At 45.2% G+C, this 23,757-nt stretch overlaps 1 pseudogene; it reads left to right on the plus strand.

Annotated features, from left to right (window-relative positions):
• Positions 1-8,555: 8,555 nt before the first annotated feature.
• Positions 8,556-10,371, plus strand: LOC144827678 (uncharacterized; annotated as a pseudogene).
• Positions 10,372-23,757: the final 13,386 nt, after the last annotated feature.

The following is a 23,757-nucleotide window of genomic DNA, read 5'->3' on the forward strand; positions in this document are numbered from 1 at the left end:
ACCCCTTGTGCCTCTTTCTGCACCCTTCCTGCAATTCTCTTGCCTCTTTCTGTACCTCTGTTGCTTCTTTCTGCACTGCTCTTGGTTATATCTGCTACTCTCTTCCTCATTTCTGCACACCTCTTGCCTCTTTCTGCACTCCTGTTGGTTCTTTCTTTACCCCTCTTGCCTCTGTGTATACCCCTGTTCCCTCTTTCTGTACCTGCTTTGCCTTTTTCTGCAACTCTCTGCTGCTCTCTTGCCTCTTTATGCATCTCTTTTGCTTTTTGCTATGCTTCTCTTGCCTCTTTCTGCACCTCTGTGGGTTCTTTCTGCACTGCTCTTGGTACTATCTGCTACTCTCTTGCTCATTTCTGCACACCTCTTGCCTCTTTCTGCACGTCTGTTGGTCCTTTCTTTACCCCTCTTGCCTCTGTGTGTACCCCTGTTCCCTCTTTCTGTACCTCTTTTGCCTATTTCTGTAACTCTCTTGCCAGTTTCGGCACTTTTGTTGCCTCTTTCTGCATCTCTGTTGCTTCCTTCTGAACTTCTATTGCCTCTTTCTGCACCTATTTTGCCTCATTCTGCACCTCTGTTGCTTCTTTCTGCACTTCTCTTGTTTCTTTCTACACCTCTCTTGCTTTTTCTGCACCCCTCATATCTCTGTACTTCTCTTACCTCTTTGTGCATCCCTTTTGCTTCTTTCTGTACCACTGTTGGTTCTTTCTGCACTGCTCTTGCTTCTTTCTGCACATCTGTAGTTTCTTTCTGCACTTCTCTGGCTTCTTCATATACCTCTCTTGCTTCTTCATGTACCCCACTTCCCTCTTTCTGTACCCTTATTTCTTCTTTTTTTTTCTGCCAATAGCTACTCTCCCCTCCTGAGGCGGAAGCCGGGAGGTCTCCTACCTTTACTTTTAACTACTAGCATTTTTAATTGTGTAAATTCGTCTGTTGCATACTTGATTGCGTTTTTGCACACTTGATTTTAAAAAGTGTGTAGAGACTCCCCTGCGCTTCTTGGCGCTTTGTGTCCCTCCTCCCCCCTCCCTTTACCTCCGGACCGGCTCTCGGCCGAGTGTAGACGCCGAGGGCAGGGTCTCCGGTTTCGGCGGCCATATTGGGTTGGGCTGGGCTGGTGACGCGCTCTGGCAGCACTACAAAAGAGCTCTGGCTGCCGGAGCGAGTGATTTCTGACAATAGCTACTCTCCCCTCCTGAGGCGGAAGCCGGGAGGTCTCCTACCTTTACTTTTAACTACTAGCATTTTTAATTGTGTAAATTCGTCTGTTGCATACATGATTGCGTTTTTGCACACTTGATTTTAAAAAGTGTGTAGATACTCCCCTGCGCTTCTTGGCGCTTTGTGTCCCTCCTCCCCCCTCCCTTTACCTCCAGACCGGCTCTCGGCCGAGTGTAGACGCCGAGGGCAGGGTCTCCGGTTTTGGCGGCCATATTAGGTTGGGCTGGGCTGGTGACGCGCTCTGGCAGCACTACAAAAGGGCTCTGGCTGCCGGTGCGAGTGATTTCTGACAATAGCTACTCTCCCCTCCTGAGGCGGAAGCCGGGAGGTCTCCTACCTTTACTTTTAACTACTAGCATTTTTAATTGTGTAAATTCGTCTGTTGCATTCTTGATTGCATTTTTGCACACTTGATTTTAAAAAGTGTGTAGAGACTCCCCTGCGCTTCTTGGTGATTTGTGTCGCTCCTCCCCCCTCCCTTGAGCCCATGAGTGTCGCAGATGTAGCTAGTTTACTTGCGCAAACACCAACGGGCAGTGATGTTGAAATGTCATTATCACAAAGTAGTACCCAATCAACGCAGGTGAAACTCAGCAGATAAGTGGGCAACAATAGCCGGAACAACAGCTGCAACAAACGCCACAACAACAGCCGGAACAACAGCTGCAACAACAGCAGCAACAACAGCTGCAACAACAGCCGGAACAACAGCCCACATTAGTAGTTTTTCCTCCCGAAGTAGAGGCAGTGCAGGAAATCGATCTTCCTGCAGAGGAAGAAGAGCAAGCAACTGGTTCAGAAGAACCATTGTCTTCCAGATCCCCAGCAAGGAAATATAAAGTTAGTCCATCAACTTCTTCTTCAAGCCCCCCATCTGTTCTTCCAGATACCACTTGGAACCCACCAGCTTAGTCTGAGATTGAGGCACGCCACACAACAAGGCTAAGGAGAAGGAAGGTTCCTGAAAGCCTTAGAGTTATAGAGGAAGTTGTAGAAGAGGAGGATGATGACGAGCCAGTCATCATGAAGATCATTCCCGCCCCAGTGGAGATGGAGACCGACATTATTATTACCCAATCCCAAATTGCTGTGAGGGATGTGGCATGGATACCACCAAAACAGGTAACACCAACACAAGCTCCAGCTTCCATATGTGCATTTGCAAAGGGCCGGCTGGGACCTACATCCAGCACAACCACCACCTCAGTAGGTAGTGGTACTGTAACTGCACAGAGTCAAATTCCAGGCACACCCTCCAGTTCATTCGGCATTGCAGGTGGTACCTCCAGCAGCAGAAGAAAGTTCACCTCCCCAGTTTGGGGATTCTTTTCGTCCAGCAGTAAGGAGGAGAACGTTGCTATATGCTCAATTTGTTGACACTGTGATAGTCGGGGTAAACTTGGTACAAATATGGAACCGGAGGCCAAACAACCCATATGAAAAAACACCACATGATCTAGTGGGAGGTGCACCTACATTGCGCACAAAAAAGTAAAACTGCACCTGTTGCTGTTGGTGGGTATGAAGAAGTAGAAGATATGATCGTGGTGGAACGTGAACAACAGGGAGACATTTTCTCTGGTACACGAAGTTGCACTGTCCCCAGCAGTGTGGTGATACCAACCATATCCTCAGCAACATCTCAGTGGCACCGTAGTAAGAGTCACCAAGGCAACAGAGTATCGCAAATGAAGAAAAGTGCATTGTTGAGCCTAACTGGGTTCAAGAAGTCACCTGCATCAGCTGCACCAGAAAGGAAAAAAAAATCCAGCCTTTCAATGTCAGCATGCTTAGGTTGGAGGGGCAGAACGAATGCAACTACCCAATGGCACGTTTGTACACTGAGAAGCTTGCTAAAATGTAAGCGTTGGACCTTCTCCCTTTTTCTTTTGTGGAAGGGGTGGCTTTCCTTGAATTTGTACCAGCCATCTGTCCAAAATGGAAGGTTCCCAGCCAGTCCTATTTTGCCAGAGTTGCTATTTTAGCACTACATCATGATGTGCTGGAATTGCTTGGAAAAGCTTTGCAGCAGGGTGCTGTTCACAATATCCACCTGACAACAGTCATGCGGACCAGTTCCCAAGCCACTGATTACATGTGCATCACTGCACACTGGATCTCTTTTGTGGGGGTTAGAGAAAAGATATCTGAAGCAGATGTTGTTGACACTGCTGAGACTTGTAATGCTACTCGGAATCATGCAACTGTAGCCATGCTGGCCATGGAGAAATCTCATACTTCTGCAAACATTTTGGAAGATTTTAACAGCAAGGTCTTTTAATGGCTGAGCCCAAGACGGCTTAACATTAGTTTTTTTGCAACGGATAATGGCAGTAATATAGTTAGGAAGCAAAAGAATGTCACAATGTTTCGCGTACAAATGTGTAAATATAATATTAGCAAAAGACATGTATATGTAACCACAGACTACCAATGAGAACAACTAAACATTCATTGTGTCAGCCAACACTTGAATAATACACAAGTATCCAAAAGTTTGATGTAACAAAATGTACAGATCATTTATTTGTACATACATATTAAAAAACAATTTACTAATTAAAAAACATAAAAATCATGAAAAATTAAAATACATTTCATTACAGAAAACAGTAGTCGACGCAGCGTTTCTGTGATATTTGATCGAAAGTTCACCTTCTTCAGGACAGTTTTCTAGACAGTAAAGAATACATGTGTTGTTATTCAGTACATGTGTTGCTGACACCTATTAACCATCGCTTAGCTAACATAAAATCTTTTTGATCTATTCTTGTGTTTTGCTTACCACCTTCTTATCTATCTCGTATCTATTTCTTGGCTTTATACAGACAAAAACATTGCAATATCTCCAATTTATTCTAACATCATTAGCTCACAGGTCTGAACACAATTCCTCCTTATGATATAGTTAGGGCCATGTTGGCTATTTCAGTGTCCTGTGTTTGGCGCACTGCATTAACATTATTGTTCAAGACTTTCTGAAAAAAGAAGATGGAGTCAGCAACTTACTGACCACCTGCAGAAGAATATGCACACATATCAGCCATTCTTTTAAAGCCCGGAAGAAGCTGGGGATCATTCAATGTGAGCATAGAATGCCAGTCAAAGCACTCATCTAGGAGGTGTCAACACGTTGGAACTCCACTTATTATAAGCTTGATCATCTGTTTGATCAGTACAGACCAATCAATGACCATGTCATGCAGAGAATAAGGGATGCGACCCTACAGATGGACCAATGGGGCCTAGTTAAATGCCTGACAGAGATGCTACTTCCTTTTGAGCACTTCACACGTGAAGTCAGCAAGGAGGACTGTACTATGGGCCAAGATATCCCATTATTGCACATGCTAGAGCAACAGCTGAAGAAGGTGTCTGAAACGTACACAGGTGTGGAGGAAGAAAATGAAGCATATGAGTTGGTGGAGAGCGTATCCCGTCGCTTAGCTGAAAATACAAGGGTGCAAGCTTGCATTGTTTCAGAAAAACTTTACATATGTGCCACAATTCTAGATCCACAGTACAAATTGGTACTGAACACTAAGACATTAATTCCTTTTTCAGAAGTGGATGTTGCTTAGTACAAAACTTCAATCAACAGCTGAGGCAGCCAGTGGCTTGGAAAATGAACACCTGGCAATTAAAGCCCACTACTCAAACCCACAAATACTGCAGCAGGGCATCCGGCATCAAGTTCAACTTCAGTGCCTGAGGGCAGTGCGTTTGGCTCAGAGCGGTCACCAACACTATCAACAACAGCAAGAACCGGATCATCAGCCCCAGTAAAATTATCATGGGATTGTTATTTCCAGCAAGGGCTTGCTAGAACCAGTGCTGATGCAAAGACAAAGGAGGCACAGCAAAGTGGAGCACCCCTGAACTTGAGCGGCTAATCCAGGCCTATCTGGATGACCCAGCAGAGGTCTACATTGATCACAACTCATTGCTATTTTGGTATCGGAAAAAAGAGCCAATGGCCAGTGCTCAGCAGGGTGGCAATAAAATATCTGGCTTGCCGTGTCGCAAGCGTGTCTTCCGAGCATGTTTTCAGTGCTGCTGGTGCCATTGTGACAGTGAAAAGCACCAGTCTCTCATCCAAAAATATGGAGAGGTTAGCCATGATCAAAGTGAATCAGCACTTTATACCACTGAATTACAAAATACGTGAATTAACGCAGGAAGATGAGGAAAGCGACTTAGGTGACGGAAGTAGTGTGTTAGATGATTACCTACATCTGGTTGAACCTCCAGATTTTGAGGATGAGCTATGACAACTAGGCTTTGAACTTCTCACTTTCTTCTTCCTTATTTACTTTTATTTGTGTGTGTCTCTGTCTTTCTGGTTCAAAACTTCAAATCACAACAAATCTATCACCACTCCTCCTAGTCCTGCTCCATCCTCCTGACTCACCCTAAATCTATTTCCATCAAGCCAGAAGATGATTGGATGGAGAATAGTACAAGAAAAGGTTGCTTTGTCAAGTCCCTCCAAAAGAAGTAGAACATGATGACTACAATACCTATCCTCCTTTCCGAGCTGAGAGAGACTGACCCTTAACCTAAATGAGAACAAGAGACAGGTAATGATGGCATGCATTGGACGCTGACTCTGAGTGATTGGTGTTTGCATTGTTCTTATTTGTTGGGCATGAAGTGAATTCATTGTATATTAATATTTAATCTACACACTGAAAGAGACTCAAGTCAATGTCTCCCTCCTTCTTATTGTTGAATAACAAAATTGTTTTTCTACCGCAGGCTGATCCATTGCATTTTTGAATATGGAATCTGGACACACTCGGTACGCTACAGACTAAGTTAGACAACACCATGCTGATGACCACAGTGGCATAATGTCTTTGCAGTCATTCAGCAGGATAGAATATGATTGATGGATTAACTCAGGGCATTTCATGATTGGCATAAAAGGTAAACAAGTCAACAACAACCACAGCAGGCCTACATGTTTGTGTAGTGGTGAAATCGAGTCAAGAGTGTAGTGTAGTGTAGTGTAGTGTGGTGGTATGAGTGACAGCTGTGTATGCCATTGATTTAGTTATTTACTTTGGAAACTGCTATGTTTCTGTAAAGGTGACATGTGTGCTCTGTCTGGCAGTCAAAATGTAAGCTAAGTGGAGGTTGGGGGGGGCGTTGAAGGCCTGCTCTGTTCTGTTGATGTTGTAGGTCAATGCTGAAAGCAGACAACAGTGTAGACATGATTTAGCTATGCCGCTCTGAAAGTGTTTGCACTCCTCCATAATTTAAGCCTTGTTTTCTCCTTGATTTTTAAATATCCCTTTTGTTTTTCAATCTACACTTACAGGCCAGCCTTTACGGTGTGCTAAACAGAGAAAGATAACTCACACTCACCTACCAATCCGATGATTGTGTAGTCAGCTTTCCCACCTGCAGACAGTAGTAAATAATTAGGCAGTCCGGAATTCGGTTAAAACCGAATCTGCCCGACAATACACTACCGGTGTGAAAATCAGCTGCCAAGGTTTAACCCGAGTGTCACCGATTTTCATTGTTATTGCAGCACTTGGCCACTTGATGGAGCCAAAGCATTCGAAGAAAAGCTCCAATTTAGGCAGAGAACAAAGCAGTTTGGCATGTGTGTCACCCCCATTAAATTCGGGGAGACACATTGGTTGGCAAGGTTGGTGGGTGGGGCCAGGTTCCATTGAAAATGCTGTCCGCAATTTGTCTGGTCCCACACCGAAGCACACCGCAGCACATTCCAGTCCCGCACGACGACAAGAAGACGACCAGAGGACGACCGCCAGTACTGCAAGTGCTCTAAGGCCCAGCTGGTAAGTGAAAGTGTGTGTTTTGTCGCACTTTAAAATTGCTACAGAATTGTCAGCTTTGATGCCCCCTGTACCTTACAAGCAGTGGCAGAATAGCGGAGGGAGGACAGGGTTGGCCTTTTGTTAAAACGTGCCTCGGTGTAAATTACAGCGCCTCTGCAGGCTCACCTCCTTATTTTAAATGTGTTATTTGATGGGTTCAGCAGGGCCCTGCCACCCCTCTCACCCCGTGCTGAGCATAACAACCCACGCGCCGATGCAGCAGTCACCAGCGCCACACCAGCGAGTGTTTGTTGCAGGGACTTGGCAACTATATGTAGAGGCGTCATTGTTATTTTTATATCAGTGCCATGTCCTTGCAGTAAAAAAAAAAATTTGCTCAGAACAGTCTTTTGATATCCAACTGGGCACTCTGGACTTCTATTTCCTCTACTCGCATTGGGGTCCATGGCAGCCTCGCTCCCACTGCCCGCAGCCCCCCCCCACCCTCACGCTCCAACAGGTCTCTTATCCAACTGTGGGGTGCAGAAGGTCTCCTCCCACCGTGAGTCTTCGACAGTGCTCCTGCCCAGCACTGTGTATGTCTCACGCCTCCTTTCCAGTGGCACTGCTAATCACAGAGGGGAGGGTTTTATATAGCGCACACAAAACCCGGAGGTATCAGAGTGCTTTACATGAGCACCATTTGCGATACAACCTCTTCTGACATTGTTTAGTGCAACACAGAGTGCAGGGGGTGAAGACAGACAAGAGAATGGGGAGCTTAGCTGTGAAAGGCCAAAGGCCAGAGAAACACCAGGCCCCCTGCCTGACTCACATGGGGGGGGGGAGAGGAGCTATTGTGTTCTGGCGTCTGTCTTACTGCAATCGCACCTGAGTACTTCACAGGTCTGAACAAGAACATTTTACTTAACAAGGCTTTCTTGATTTCACCCCTTCTTAGAACCCCTGCATCTCCATTCTGCCAATTGCTGGAAGAATCTACCCCTCCACCCCGAAATTTGACTGTAGTTGCGCGTCTGGGAGCTATGTAAGTATATTTACGCCACTGGTCGTTATTACTGTTGAACTGTATTTGAATGTTTCATACTGGACACATATGGATTCAACATTCCCCTTTCATTAAGCTGAACATTCTCCTGACAATAGGTTACCTGACCTGCATCTGTATATACATTGCATTCCTTTGCAATTTTATAAAGCGTGAAATTGGCCTGAGGGCTTTCGACCACCAAGTATTAATCACTTTTAGGCAAGCTGGAGGTTAGCTAATTTGCATACATCCAGAAACTAATTCTTTTTTTAAAGCATGATGGTTAATAAGCATTTAGGGTACCTAGGATACAGATTTTTTAAGTTTTAAATCAAAAGCTAAAGATAAAATGGATCCTTATGCTAGGCCTCAAATATGTGTTCTTCAATTTCACCAATTGGTTGGCAGCCTGTTCAGTGGCATCATTTTCTCAACAGTACACAACCGGTTTCTAAGTGTCTTTTTTTATAATCTACTTTGCGCAGAACAGAATGCCCCGCAGAATAAAGATGGCAGAAGATTATGTGCTGGAAAACAAAGATTTCATGGTTGAAGAAGTGCGTGGGCAAAAGATGTTAATTTGCAGGTTTTGCAGAGTGACTGTCCCAATAGTAAGTGGGAAAACTGCAAGCCGAATTGCTGAACATCTTGTCACCAAGACCCACTTGAAATTGAAAGAGCCACCTAATAGCGACAGCCTTTGCGAGATGTCTCTTGCTGAGACAATGACCCGCTTCAAAAGAAAACATGAGGAAGAAAAGGATGTGGCACATGAATTTGTATGTGCCCTAGTGCAATCTGGAACCAGCTTACACCAAGCTGATGGACCGATTGGGAATCTATTCCGCAAGCGTGCACCAGCATTCAAAACATTACCAAAACCAACACAAATGTATGAGAAATACCTACCAGAGGTGTTCCTTGCAGATATTGAACATATTTCAGAGTTACTGCAAGGTGATGTTAAGATCTCTGTTACCATTGATGAAACCCCAGAGATGCCTGGCGACCCAGCAGTGGCAGTGCTAATCACATTTTGTGATGCAAAAAATGGATGGCACAGACGTACCATCATGGCAGATCTGGATGTACTGGAAACATGCAATGCAGTGTCACTTGGAATGCTGCTGCAGAGAGTTCTTACCAAGTTTAGCAAAGATTGGGGAGATATTGTTTGTATTTGCAGCGATTCAGCTATGTATATGAAAAAGTTATGTGATGACCTGTCAAAAGCAATACCTGAGCTGAAGTGTTTCCCTGTGAGAGATCCTTGCCACTTGCTAGATGGTATGCTGAAAGCAGCATTACAATCTTCTGAGCTGGTGAAGAATGCTATTGATTTTGTAGTACATTCAGGCGCACTGTTTCGTTATGCGCGGGAACTCAAACGCAAATATTTCTCATTTTGTGTTTTGTGTGGCAGCAAAGAAAGAGTCATCCCAACTGTGTCATTTAGTAGGTGGTTCTCAGTACTAGAGGCCGTGAATGCAATATTATCTATGTGGCGACCCCTTACTGAATTTTTGCTTAGTGATGATGCAAAAGGCAAGAAATGTGAGGATCTTCGGGTGCATATTGATAGTGATGTCAAGAAAAGTACACTGTACTGCATCCTTAGATTTTTACAGGAAAACATGACTGCTGTAGTGGACATAATAAAAAAACTAGAGTCAGAAAACACCCTTGTCTACCAAGTGTTCAGTATAATTGGTGTTGATGTCAAAACATCTCCTCGAGAGTAGGCTAGACGACACTGTTAGTGACTTTGGCACGGCAACATGTTCCCTGTTAGAATGCTTGCCACTTGGGAAGCAAAGAAGTGTTGAAGACCAATTCAGGCAATTTTTTTTTACCATGCATGAGAAATGGCTAGCTATGATGCATAGAAATGTCCCTTCACCAACCATGGCGTTTGAAGTCAATGAAGCCTCACTTTGGTACACTGCACAAGTGTTAGATCCATTCCGTAAAGGGGAATTTTCTCCGGACTTTTCAAAGTACAGCTTCATTTTTGACCGCTTTAATACCTCTGAGGGCATGTGCACCCAGTTCAACGCGTATGTTGCAGAACCTGTCCCAGAGAATGTCAACCTTGAGGTGCACCAGTACTGGCATGGGAAGCTACGTCAGTGGCCAGAGTTGGCAAGTTGTGTACTGGCTGTTTTGGCGTTGCCAGTCTCAAGTGCCAATGTTGAGAGGGCATTTTCACAAATAAAAGTGTACATGGGAAGGAAAGAGAGAGCACGAATGACTAAAGAATCTCTGAAGAAATATTGTATGGTGTACTACAATAAATTTGACTTGTGAAAATGTATTTGGACTTCATATACACGTACATGCACTGTCTATATGCCATGCATCAATGAAGAAAGCCAGCAATAATAAAAGCAAAGCGTTTCATAAACACCGGAAAAACACCGTTTCAGTTGTTTTTTATGGCGCGAAAATTAGAAATCACTGAAAAGCACTGTTTTTTTCAGGTATTGAAATCACTGGAAAACACTGACAAAACACCACCAGAATTTACCCAAAATAGAAACTGAAAACAGGAAAGCCTATAAATAATATATTTCTATTATGGGTGGCACTGGCCATATTCTGTTACATCAACTGCTCAATTTCACTTTCACCCTGCCCTGACTACTACAAAAAGGCAGATGATATCTGATCCAAATGATCATTGCTTATATATGGGACGACATGAGGTACTTTGTTTTGACTGATTGTGTAAACAATAAACATGTAGCCGATAGGCCACTCATGGCAGGCTGAAAAATTAACATAGATAGGGAGTGGGCCTCAGAGTCAGAGGGAGGCGCTTGATCTCAACATACATACACAATACATATGCTACAAACTACTGTGAGTCAGGGGTGTATTTTGAAAATACAACTTTGTTCTATTCTCCTTGGTTTTGCTACTCTGGTGCGGTTTCTTTTACATTCTCTTCAAACTAAGACTCTTCATCCAGTGACAGTCTGCACATCTGTTGTTTCTTTCTCCACTTCTCTTGCTTCTTTATATACCTCTCTTGCTTCTTTATGTGTCCCACTTCGCTCTTTCTGCACCCTTCTTTCTTCTTTGTGCACCTCTCTTGCCTATTTCTTCACCTCTCTTGCCTCTTTCTGGGCCCCTCTAGCCTCTTTCTGCATCTCCTTTGCTTGTTTCTGCTCTTCATTTGCCTCTTTCTGTACCCCTCATGCCTCCTTCTGCACCTCTGTTGTTTCTTACGGCACTGCTCTTGCTTCTTTCTGCACCGCTCTTGCAAATTACTACACCGCTCTTGCTTCTTTTGGCATCCCTCTTCTTTCTTTCTGCACCCCTGTTCCTTCTTTCTGCACCTCTTCTGCCTGTTTCTGCACCTCTGCTGCCTCTTTCTGCACCTCTGTTGCTTCTTTCTGCACTTCACTTGCCTCTATCTGCACCCCTCTTCCCTCTATGTACACCTCTGTTGCTTCGTTCTGCACTTCTGTTGCTTCTTTCTGTACCTCTCTTGCTTCTTTCTGCACCTCTCTTGCCTCTTTCTGTACCCTTCTTCCCTCTTTCAGCAACTCTCTTGCCTTGCCTCTTTCTGTATGCCTCTCCCATCTTTGTACAACTCTCTTGTCTCTGTCTATACCTCTCTTCCCTCTTTCTGCACCACTCTTTGCTCTTTCTGTACCTCTGTTGCTTCTTTATGCACTTCTTTTGCATCTTTCTGCACCCATAATGGCTTTTTCAGCACCTCTTTAGCTTCTTTCTTCACTTCTCTCTGCACCCCTTGTGCCTCTTTCTGCACCCTTCCTGCAATTCTCTTGCCTCTTTCTGTACCTCTGTTGCTTCTTTCTGCACTGCTCTTGGTTATATCTGCTACTCTCTTCCTCATTTCTGCACACCTCTTGCCTCTTTCTGCACTTCTGTTGGTTCTTTCTTTACCCCTCTTGCCTCTGTGTATACCCCTGTTCCTTCTTTCTGTACCTGCTTTGCCTATTTCTGCAACTCTCTGCTGCTCTCTTGCCTCTTTATGCATCTCTTTTGCTTTTTGCTATGCTTCTCTTGCCTCTTTCTGCACCTCTGTGGGTTCTTTCTGCACTGCTCTTGGTACTATCTGCTACTCTCTTGCTCATTTCTGCACACCTCTTGCCTCTTTCTGCACGTCTGTTGGTCCTTTCTTTACCCCTCTTGCCTCTGTGTGTACCCCTGTTCCCTCTTTCTGTACCTCTTTTGCCTATTTCTGTAACTCTCTTGCCAGTTTCGGCACTTTTGTTGCCTCTTTCTGCATCTCTGTTGCTTCCTTCTGAACTTCTATTGCCTCTTTCTGCACCTATTTTGCCTCATTCTGCACCTCTGTTGCTTCTTTCTGTACTTCTCTTGTTTCTTTCTACACCTCTCTTGCTTTTTCTGCACCCCTCATATCTCTGTACTTCTCTTACCTCTTTGTGCATCCCTTTTGCTTCTTTCTGTACCACTGTTGGTTCTTTCTGCACTGCTCTTGCTTCTTTCTGCACATCTGTAGTTCTTTCTGCACTTCTCTGGCTTCTTCATATACCTCTCTTGCTTCTTCATGTACCCCACTTCCCTCTTTCTGTACCCTTATTTCTTCTTTTTTTTTGTTTTCTGACAATAGCTACTCTCCCCTCCTGAGGCGGAAGCCGGGAGGTCTCCTACTTTTACTTTTAACTACTAGCATTTTTAATTGTGTAAATTCGTCTGTTGCATACTTGATTGCGTTTTTGCACAGTTGATTTTAAAAAGTGTGTAGAGACTCCCCTGCGCCTCTTAACGCTTTGTGTCCCTCCTCCCTCCTCCCTTTACCTCCGGACCGGCTCTCGGCCGAGTGTAGACGTCGAGGGCAGGGTCTCCGGTTTCGGCGGCCATATTGGGTTGGGCTGGGCTGGTGACGCGCTCTGGCAGCACTACAAAAGGGCTCTGGCTGCCGGAGCGAGTGATTTCTGACAATAGCTACTCTCCCCTCCTGAGGCGGAAGCCGGGAGGTCTCCTACCTTTACTTTTAACTACTAGCATTTTTAATTGTGTAAATTCGTCTGTTGCATACTTGATTGCGTTTTTGCACACTTGATTTTAAAAAGTGTGTAGAGACTCCCCTGCGCTTCTTGGCGCTTTGTGTCCCTCCTCCCCCCTCCCTTTACCTCCGGACCGGCTCTCGGCCGAGTGGAGACGCCGAGGGCAGGGTCTCCGGTTTCGGTGGCCATATTGGGTTGGGCTGGGCTGGTGACGCGCTCTGGCAGCACTACAAAAGGGCTCTGGCTGCCGGAGCGAGTGATTTCTGACAATAGCTACTCTCCCCTCCTGAGGCGGGAGCCGGGAGGTCTCCTACCTTTACTTTTAACTACTAGCATTTTTAATTGTGTAAATTCGTCTGTTGCATACTTGATTGCGTTTTTGCACACTTGATTTTAAAAAGTGTGTAGAGACTCCCCTGCGCTTCTTGGCGCTTTGTGTCCCTCCTCCCCCCTCCCTTTACCTCCAGACCGGCTCTCGGCCGAGTGTAGACGCCGAGGGCAGGGTCTCCGGTTTCGGCGGCCATATTGGGTTGGGCTGGGCTGGTGACGCGCTCTGGCAGCACTACAAAAGGGCTCTGGCTGCCGGAGCGAGTGATTTCTGACAATAGCTACTCTCCCCTCCTGAGGCGGAAGCCGGGAGGTCTCCTACCTTTACTTTTAACTACTAGCATTTTTAATTGTGTAAATTCGTCTGTTGCATTCTTGATTGCGTTTTTGCACACTTGATTTTAAAAAGTGTGTAGAGACTCCCCTGCGCTTCTTGGTGATTTGTGTCCCTCCTCCCCCCTCCCTTGAGCCCATGAGTGTCGCAGATGTAGCTAGTTTACTTGCGCAAACACCAACTAGCAGTGATGTTGAAATGTCATTATCACAAAGTAGTACCCAATCAACGCAGGTGAAACTCAGCAGATAAGTGGGCGACAATAGCCGGAACAACAGCTGCAACAAACGCCACAACAACAGCCGGAACAACAGCTGCAACAAATGCAGCAACAACAGCTGCAACAACAGCCGGAACAACAGCCCACATTAGTAGTTTTTCCTCCCGAAGTAGAGGCAGTGCAGGAAATCGATCTTCCTGCAGAGGAAGAAGAGCAAGCAACTGTTTCAGAAGAACCATTGTCTTCCAGATCCCCAGCAAGGAAAAATAGAGTTAGTCCATCAACTTCTTCTTCAAGCCCCCCATCTGTTCTTCTAGATACCACTTGGAACCCACCAGCTTAGTCTGAGATTGAGGCACGCCACACAACAAGGCTAAGGAGAAGGAAGGTTCCTGAAAGCCTTAGAGTTATGGAGGAAGTTGTAGAAGAGGAGGATGATGACGAGCCAGTCATCATGAAGATCATTCCCGCCCCAGTGGAGATGGAGACCGACATTATTATTACCCAATCCCAAATTGCTGTGAGGGATGTGGCATGGATACCACCAAAACAGGTAACACCAACACAAGCTCCAGCTTCCATATGTGCATTTGCAAAGGGCCGGCTGGGACCTACATCCAGCACAACCACCACCTCAGTAGGTAGTGGCACTGTAACTGCACAGAGTCAAATTCCAGGCACACCCTCCAGTTCATTTGGCATTGCAGGTGGTACCTCCAGCAGCAGAAGAAAGTTCACCTCCCCAGTTTGGGGATTCTTTTCGTCCAGCAGTAAGGAGGAGAACGTTGCTATATGCTCAATTTGTTGACACTGTGATAGTCGGGGTAAACTTGGTACAAATATGGAACCGGAGGCCAAACAACCCATATGAAAAAACACCACATGATCTAGTCGGAGGTGCACCTACATTGCGCACAAAAAAAGTAAAACTGCACCTGTTGCTGTTGGTGGGTATGAAGAAGTAGAAGATATGATCGTGGTGGAACGTGAACAACAGGGAGACATTTTCTCTGGTACACGAAGTTGCACTGTCCCCAGCAGTGTGGTGATACCAACCATATCCTCAGCAACATCTCAGTGGCACCGTAGTAAGAGTCACCAAGGCAACAGAGTATCGCAAATGAAGAAAAGTGCATTGTTGAGCCTAACTGGGTTCAAGAAGTCACCTGCATCAGCTGCACCAGAAAGGAAAAAAAATCCAGCCTATCAATGTCAGCATGCTTAGGTTGGAGGGGCAGAACGAATGCCACTACCCAATGGCACGTTTGTACACTGAGAAGCTTGCTAAAATGTAAGCGTTGGACCTTCTCCCTTTTTCTTTTGTGGAAGGGGTGGCTTTCCTTGAATTTGTACCAGCCATCTGTCCAAAATGGAAGGTTCCCAGCCAGTCCTATTTTGCCAGAGTTGCTATTTCAGCACTACATCATGATGTGCTGGAATTGCTTGGAAAAGCTTTGCAGCAGGGTGCTGTTCACAATATCCACCTGACAACAGTCATGCGGACCAGTTCCAAAGCCACTGATTACATGTGCATCACTGCACACTGGATCTCTTTTGTGGGGGTTAGAGAAAAGATATCTGAAGCAGATGTTGTTGACACTGCTGAGACTTGTAATGCTACTCGGAATCATGCAACTGTAGCCATGTTGGCCATGGAGAAATCTCATACTTCTGCAAACATTTTGGAAGATTTTAACAGCAAGGTCTTTTAATGGCTGAGCCCAAGACGGCTTAACATTAGTTTTTTTGCCACGAATAATGGCAGTAATATAGTTAGGAAGCAAAAGAATGTCCCAATGTTTCGCGTACAAATGTGTAAATATAATATTAGCAAAAGACATGTATATGTAACCACAGACTAACAATGAGAACAACTAAACATTCATTGTGTCAGCCAACACTTGAATAATACACAAGTATCCAAAAGTTTGATGTAACAACATTTACAGATCATTTATTTGTACATACATATTAAAAAACAATTTACTAATTAAAAAACATAAAAATCATGAACAATTAAAATACATTTCATTACAGAAAACAGTAGTCGACGCAGCGTTTCTGTGATATTTGATCGAAAGTTCACCTTCTTCAGGACAGTTTTCTAGACAGTAAAGAATACATGTGTTGTTATTCAGTACATGTGTTGCTGACACCTATTAACCATCGCTTAGCTAACATAAAATCTTTTTGATCTATTCTTGTGTTTTGCTTACCACATTCTTATCTATCTCGTATCTATTTCTTGGCTTTATACAGACAAAAACATTGCAATATCTCCAATTTATTCTAACATTATTAGCTCACAGGTCTGAACACAATTCCTCCTTATGATATAGTTAGGGCCATGTTGGCTATTTCAGTGTCCTGTGTTTGGCGCACTGCATTAACATTATTGTTCAAGACTTTCTGAAAAAAGAAGATGGAGTCAGCAACTTACTGACCACCTGCAGAAGAATATACACACATATCAGCCATTCTTTTAAAGCCCGGAAGAAGCTGGGGATCATTCAATGTGAGCATAGAATGCCAGTCAAAGCACTCATCCAGGAGGTGTCAACACGTTGGAACTCCACTTATTATAAGCTTGATCATCTGTTTGATCAGTACAGACCAATCAATGACCATGTCATGCAGAGAATAAGGGATGCGACCCTACAGATGGACCAATGGGGCCTAGTTAAATGCCTGACAGAGATGCTACTTCCTTTTGAGCACTTCACACGTGAAGTCAGCAAGGAGGACTGTACTATGGGCCAAGATATCCCATTATTGCACATGCTAGAGCAACAGCTGAAGAAGGTGTCTGAAACGTACACAGGTGTGGAGGAAGAAAATGAAGCATATGAGTTGGTGGAGAGCGTATCCCGTCGCTTAGCTGAAAATACAAGGGTGCAAGCTTGCATTGTTTCAGAAAAACTTTACATATGTGCCACAATTCTAGATCCACAGTACAAATCGGTACTGAACACTAAGACATTAATTCCTTTTTCAGAAGTGGATGTTGCTTAGTACAAAACTTCAATCAACAGCTGAGGCAGCCAGTGGCTTGGAAAATGAACACCTGGCAATTAAAGCCCACTACTCAAACCCACAAATACTGCAGCAGGGCATCCGGCATCAAGTTCAACTTCAGTGCCTGAGGGCAGTGCGTTTGGCTCAGAGCGGTCACCAACACTATCAACAACATTAAGAACCGGATCATCAGCCCCAGTAAAATTATCATGGGATTGTTATTTCCAGCAAGGGCTTGCTAGAACCAGTGCTGATGCAAAGACAAAGGAGGCACAGCAAAGTGGAGCACCCCTGAACTTGAGCGGATAATCCAGGCCTATCTGGATGACCCAGCAGAGGTTTACATTGATCACAACTCATTGCTATTTTGGTATCGGAAAAAAGAGCCAATGGCCAGTGCTCAGCAGGGTGGCAATAAAATATCTGGCTTGCCGTGTCGCAAGCGTGTCTTCCGAGCATGTTTTCAGTGCTGCTGGTGCCATTGTGACAGTGAAAAGCACCAGTCTCTCATCCAAAAATATGGAGAGGTTAGCCATGATCAAAGTGAATCAGCACTTTATACCACTGAATTACAAAATACGTGAATTAACGCAGGAAGATGAGGAAAGCGACTTAGGTGAAGGAAGTAGTGTGTTAGATGATTACCTACATCTGGTTGAACCTCCAGATTTTGAGGATGAGCTATGACAACTAGGCTTTGAACTTCTCACTTTCTTCTTCCTTATTTACTTTTATTTGTGTGTGTCTCTGTCTTTCTGGTTCAAAACTTCAAATCACAACAAATCTATCACCACTCCTCCTAGTCCTGCTCCATCCTCCTGACTCGCCCTAAATCCATTTCCATCAAGCCAGAAGATGATTGGATGGAGAATAGTACAAGAAAAGGTTGCTTTGTCAAGTCCCTCCAAAAGAAGTAGAACATGATGACTACTATACCTATCCTCTTTTCCGAGTTGAGAGAGACTGACCCTTAACCTAAATGAGAACAAGGAACAGGTAATGATGGCATGCATTGGACGCTGACTCTGAGTGATTGGTGTTTGCATTGTTCTTATTTGTTGGGCATGAAAAGAATTCATTGTATATTAATATTTAATCTACACACTAAAAGAGACTCAAGTCAATGTCTCCCTCGTTCTTATTGTTGAATAACAAAATTGGTCTTCTACCGCAGGCTGATCCATTGCATTTTTGAATATGGAATCTGGACACACTCGGTACGCTACAGACTAAGTTAGACAACACCATGCTGATGACCACAGTGGCATAATGTCTTCGCAGTCATTCAGCAGGATAGAATATGATTGATGGATTAACTCAGGGCATTTCATGAGTGGCATAAAAGGTAAACAAGTCAACAACAACCACAGCAGGCCTACATGTTTGTGTAGTGGTGAAATCGAGTCAAGAGTGTAGTGTAGTGTAGTGTGGTGGTATGAGTGACAGCTGTGTATGCCATTGATTTAGTTATTTACTTTGGAAACTGCTATGTTTCTGTAAATATGACATGTGTGCTCTGTCTGGCAGTCAAAATCTAAGCTAAGTGGAGGTTGGGGGGGGCGTTGAAGGCCTGCTCTGTTCTGTTGATGTTGTAGGTCAATGCTGAAAGCAGACAACAGTGTAGACATGATTTAGCTATGCCGCTCTGAAAGTGTTTGCACTCCTCCATAATTTAAGCCTTTTTTTCTCCTTGATTTTTAAATATCACTTTTGTTTTTCAATCTACACTTACAGGCCAGCCTTTACGGTGTGCTAAACAGAGAAAGATAACTCACACTCACCTACCAATCCGATGATTGTGTAGTCAGCTTTCCCACCTGCAGACAGTAGTAAATAATATATTTCTATTATGGGTGGCACTGGCCATATTCTGTTACATCAACTGCTCAATTTCACTTTCACCCTGCCCTGACTACTACAAAAAGGCAGATGATATCTGATCCAAATGATCATTGCTTATATATGGGACGACATGAGGTACTTTGTTTTGACTGATTGTGTAAACAATAAACATGTAGCCGATAGGCCACTCATGGCAGGCTGAAAAATTAACATAGATAGGGAGTGGGCTTCAGAGTCAGAGGGAGGTGCTTGATCTCAACATACATACACAATACATATGCTACAAACTACTGTGAGTCAGGGGTGTATTTTGAAAATACAACTTTGTTCTATTCTCCTTGGTTTTCCTACTCTGGTGCGGTTTCTTTTACATTCTCTTCAAACTAAGACTCTTCATCCAGTGACAGTCTGCACATCTGTTGTTTCTTTCTCCACTTCTCTTGCTTCTTTATATACCCCTCTTGCTTCTTTATGTGTCCCACTTCGCTCTTTCTGCACCCTTCTTTCTTCTTTGTGCACCTCTCTTGCCTATTTCTTCACCTCTCTTGCCTCTTTCTGGGCCCCTCTAGCCTCTTTCTGCATCTCCTTTGCTTGTTTCTGCTCTTCATTTGCCTCTTTCTGTACCCCTCGTGCCTCCTTCTGCACCTCTGTTGTTTCTTACGGCACTGCTCTTGCTTCTTTCTGCACCGCTCTTGCAAATTACTACACCGATCTTGCTTCTTTTGGCATCCCTCTTCTTTCTTTCTGCACCCCTGTTCCTTCTTTCTGCACCTCTTCTGCCTGTTTCTGCACCTCTGCTGCCTCTTTCTGCACCTCTGTTGCTTCTTTCTGCACTTCACTTGCCTCTATCGGCACCCCTCTTCCCTCTATGTACACCTCTGTTGCTTCGTTCTGCACTTCTGTTGCTTCTTTCTGTACCTCTCTTGCTTCTTTCTGCACCTCTCTTGCCTCTTTCTGTACCCTTCTTCCCTCTTTCAGCAACTCTCTTGCTTTGCCTCTTTCTGTATGCCTCTCCCATCTTTGTACAACTCTCTTGTCTCTGTCTACACCTCTCTTCCCTCTTTCTGCACCACTCTTTGCTCTTTCTGTACCTCTGTTGCTTCTTTATGCACTTCTTTTGCATCTTTCTGCACCCATAATGGCTTGTTCAGCACCTCTTTAGCTTCTTTCTTCACTTCTCTCTGTACCCCTTGTGCCTCTTTCTGCACCCTTCCTGCAATTCTCTTGCCTCTTTTTGTACCTCTGTTGCTTCTTTCTGCACTGCTCTTGGTTATATCTGCTACTCTCTTCCTCATTTCTGCACACCTCTTGCCTCTTTCTGCACTCCTGTTGGTTCTTTCTTTACCCCTCTTGCCTCTGTGTATACCCCTGTTCCCTCTTTCTGTACCTGCTTTGCCTATTTCTGCAACTCTCTGCTGCTCTCTTGCCTCTTTATGCATCTCTTTTGCTTTTTGCTATGCTTCTCTTTCCTCTTTCTGCACCTCTGTGGGTTCTTTCTGCACTGCTCTTGGTACTATCTGCTACTCTCTTGCTCATTTCTGCACACCTCTTGCCTCTTTCTGCACGTCTGTTGGTCCTTTCTTTACCCCTCTTGCCTCTGTGTGTACCTCTGTTCCCTCTTTCTGTACCTCTTTTGCCTATTTCTGTAACTCTCTTGCCAGTTTCGGCACTTTTGTTGCCTCTTTCTGCATCTCTGTTGCTTCCTTCTGAACTTCTATTGCCTCTTTCTGCACCTATTTTGCCTCATTCTGCACCTCTGTTGCTTCTTTCTGCACTTCTCTTGTTTCTTTCTACACCTCTCTTGCTTTTTCTGCACCCCTCATATCTCTGTACTTCTCTTACCTCTTTGTGCATCCCTTTTGCTTCTTTCTGTACCACTGTTGGTTCTTTCTGCACTGCTCTTGCTTCTTTCTGCACATCTGTAGTTTCTTTCTGCACTTCTCTGGCTTCTGCATATACCTCTCTTGCTTCTTCATGTACCCCACTTCCCTCTTTCTGTACCCTTATTTCTTCTTTTTTTTTCTGACAATAGCTACTCTCCCCTCCTGAGGCGGAAGCCGGGAGGTCTCCTACCTTTACTTTTAACTACTAGCATTTTTAATTGTGTAAATTCGTCTGTTGCATACTTGATTGCGTTTTTGCACACTTGATTTTAAAAAGTGTGTAGAGACTCCCCTGCGCCTCTTGGCGCTTTGTGTCCCTCCTCCCCCATCCCTTTACCTCCGGACCGGCTCTCGGCCGAGTGTAGACGTCGAGGGCAGGGTCTCCGGTTTCGGCGGCCATATTGGGTTGGGCTGGGCTGGTGACGCGCTCTGGCAGCACTACAAAAGGGCTCTGGCTGCCGGAGCAAGTGATTTCTGACAATATCTACTCTCCCCTCCTGAGGCGGAAGCCGGGAGGTCTCCTACCTTTACTTTTAACTACTAGCATTTTTAATTGTGTAAATTCGTCTGTTGCATACTTGATTGCGTTTTTGCACACTTGATTTTAAAAAGTGTGTAGAGACTCCCCTGCGCTTCTTGGCGCTTTGTGTCCCTCCTCCCCCCTCCCTTTACCTCCGGACCAGCTCTCGGCCGAGTGTAGACGCCGAGGGCAGGGTCTCCGGTTTCGGCGGCCATATTGGGTTGGGCTGGGCTGGTGACGCGCTCTGGCAGCACTACAAAAGGGCTCTGGCTGCCGGAGCGAGTGATTTCTGACAATAGCTACTCTCCCCTCCTGAGGCGGAAGCCGGGAGGTCTCCTACCTTTACTTTTAACTACTAGCATTTTTAATTGTGTAAATTCGTCTGTTGCATACTTGATTGCGTTTTTGCACACTTGATTTTAAAAAGTGTGTAGAGACTCCCCTGTGCTTCTTGGCGCTTTGTGTCCCTCCTCCCCCCTCCCTTTACCTCCAGACCGGCTCTCGGCCGAGTGTAGACGCCGAGGGCAGGGTCTCCGGTTTCGGCGGCCATATTGGGTTGGGCTGGGCTGGTGACGCGCTCTGGCAGCACTACAAAAGGGCTCTGGCTGCCGGAGCGAGTGATTTCTGACAATAGCTACTCTCCTCTCCTGAGGCGGAAGCCGGGAGGTCTCCTACTTTTACTTTTAACTACTAGCATTTTTAATTGTGTAAATTCGTCTGTTGCATTCTTGATTGCGTTTTTGCACACTTGATTTTAAAAAGTGTGTAGAGACTCCCCTGCGCTTCTTGGTGATTTGTGTCCCTCCTCCCCCCTCCCTTTACCTCCGGACCGGCTCTCGGCCGAGTGTAGACGCCGAGGGCAGGGTCTCCGGTTTCGGCGGCCATATTAGGTTGGGCTGGGCTGGTGACGCGCTCTGGCAGCACTACAAAAGGGCTCTGGCTGCCGGAGCGAGTGATTTCTGACAAGAGCTACTCTCCCCTCCTGAGGCGGAAGCCGGGAGGTTTCCTACCTTTACTTTTAACTACTAGCATTTTTAATTGTGTAAATTCGTCTGTTGCATACTTGATTGCGTTTTTGCACACTTGATTTTAAAAAGTGTGTAGAGACTCCCCTGCGCTTCTTGGCGCTTTGTGTCCCTCCTCCCCCCTCCCTTTACCTCCGGACCGGCTCTCGGCCGAGTGTAGACGCCGAGGGCAGGGTCTCCGGTTTTGGCGGCCATATTGGGTTGGTCTGGGCTGGTGACGCGCTCTGGCAGCACTACAAAAACGGACGGGGATGACTCCGTGCAGCGGACGCGTACAGCGGACGCGCCGGACCTGCGCCGGAGTCGTGCCAGAGTCCTGCCCGTCTGCGCTCGTCCGCGCTTGATCGGGATCAGGGACCAGGCACGTTGATAGGCGTTTGACCTACTCGGCAAGTGACCTTTTGTTATTGGACTCAGGCAGGCACATTGTAAATTCCACAACCCTGTCCACCCTAACGGAATCTAACATCCTACGTCTTCCTAGTGGCAGGGACACTCTCCAACTATCTCCTCTGAAGCTTGCCAGCCTAAATACTAGATCACTTCAGAAACATCACCTGGAAATATTCACTCTCTTACAGGATGAGACCATCGACATACTGACCCTTACGGAAACATGGTTAGGTGAAAACTCCTCCCCCGACATCATAGCTGCTCTCCCTAGTGGATACGATATGATCTGGCATAATCGTCCCGGTGAGGTTCGAGGGGGAGGCGTTGCAATCATTTTCAAAAAACAGTTAACAGTGGCCAAAATTCTAGCTGAAACAATAAACTCTGTAGACTTACTTGGAGTAAAAATCACCCTCAATAATTCCTGCTTTATCGTCCTTACTGTTTATTGTCCACCACAATGTACTTCAGTGCTCAATGAACTCTTTTCCCCTATTGTATCGGATATATGTACACGATACAAGAAAGTTTTGGTGACAGGTGATTTCAACATCCATTGGGACAGGGCAGACAAAGATCTGCCAACACGTCAGTTACAGACCTCCATGACCGCATTAGGCTTTGAACAACTAGTGGAAGCCCCAACTCACATAAAGGGCCACACCCTCGATCTAATCTGGACCTCCATCCCAGAGGTGGCCCTCACGAGTATTGTACCATGTATTTGGTCTGACCACCATCTACTCCTGTATGATGTTCCACAGGATAGTCCTCAGGTCAAACCCCCGTTAAAAACTAAAAAAGTGCGTCAATGGAAAAAAGTTGACTCGGAGACCCTAACTGATGTCCTTTCTAAATATTTACAACAGACAACGAGCCCACATGACAATTTAGATCCAGACCAAAATTACAACAACATAGTGGAGAGTCTCAGACAGTCCATCAACCAGATAGCCCCGGAAAAGACACAAAAAATAAAGGGCGCAGAAAAAGGGGCCCCTTGGTTTACCCCGACTTTGAGGGATCAAAAAAGAAAGCTTCGCCACCTTGAGAGATGCTGGAGGAAGGCAAAAAACGATACAGACCGCGAACTTTATAAAACATCCTTGAAGGCATATAAAAAACTTATTG

The sequence above is a fragment of the Lissotriton helveticus genome, chromosome 4_1 (genome assembly GCF_964261635.1).
Source record: "Lissotriton helveticus chromosome 4_1, aLisHel1.1, whole genome shotgun sequence".
In the NCBI taxonomy this organism is placed as follows: Eukaryota; Metazoa; Chordata; class Amphibia; order Caudata; family Salamandridae; genus Lissotriton; species Lissotriton helveticus.